Genomic DNA, 1,094 nt, shown 5'->3' with positions numbered 1-1,094 from the left:
AGAGGTTAGGAAAGAATCTAATAGTTTATTTGGTTGGCTTACTGAAGTATGGATTATGCGGTGGCCTACCTTAAGTCAAGTTGAAGTACCAGACCTGGCTTGGTATAACGTAGAAGAAGGTATCCAGAGACTGAGGAAAATTGGCCTGCTAGAATGAATTTATCAGATTAGACTCCTAGAGCCAGAAATGGAGAGTCCAGAAGACATGCCTTTCACCATTATGGTCAGAAATAAATTTGTGAAGGGAGCTCCAGCATCTTTGAAGACTGCTATGATTACTATTTTACATAAACCTGATTTGACAGTGGGAACTGCCCTAATTGAATTAAGACACTTAACTACGATGGAGCTGATTGGACCCTGTGGTAGTAGAGGCCAAGTGGCATCAGTTAATCAACAAAGGCAAGGTGGGTGTGGTTACCATAATGAACAGAAGAGTTAGAACAGTAACCAGAATAGTCTGACTCATGTGGAATTATGGCATTGGCTACTTGCTCATGGTGTTCCTAGTAGTGAAATACATGGCAAACATACTAAATATTTACTTAATCTCTACAGACAGAAGAATTCTAGGTCACATGAACAACAACCTAGATTGAATCACCAGAATACAGAGTCAGAACCTCTCAATCAATTCCCAGACTTAAGTCAGTTTGCAGACCCATAACCCTTCAATGAAGGAGAGGCCAGGTCCTTTTGAGGAAGGATCACACAACATTGCCAAAAAATCTATAATGCCAATCTTTCTGCCAGACTTCCCAAAAGGGATCTGAGACCTTTTACAAGAGTGACTGTTCACTGGGGAAAAGGAAATAATCAGATTTGTCTGGGATTACTGGACACTGGCTCTGAATTGACACTAATTCCAGGAGACCCAAAGCGTCACTGTGACCCACCAGTCAGAATGGGGGCATACAGAGGTCAAGTTATTGATGGAGTCTTAGCTAAGGTGCATCTCACAGTGGGTCCAGTGGTTCCCCAAACCCATCCTGTAGTGATTTCCCCAGTACCAGAATGCATAATTGGAATAGATATACTGAGCAATTGGCAGAATTCCCACATTGGGTCCCTGACATGTGGAGTAAGGGCTATTA

This window comes from Orycteropus afer, unplaced genomic scaffold, assembly GCF_000298275.1.
Source record: "Orycteropus afer afer isolate SDZICR_OR568_19922 unplaced genomic scaffold, OryAfe1.0 scaffold00225, whole genome shotgun sequence".
NCBI lineage: Eukaryota > Metazoa > Chordata > Mammalia > Tubulidentata > Orycteropodidae > Orycteropus > Orycteropus afer.
Note: the sequence above shows the minus strand (reverse complement) of the source record.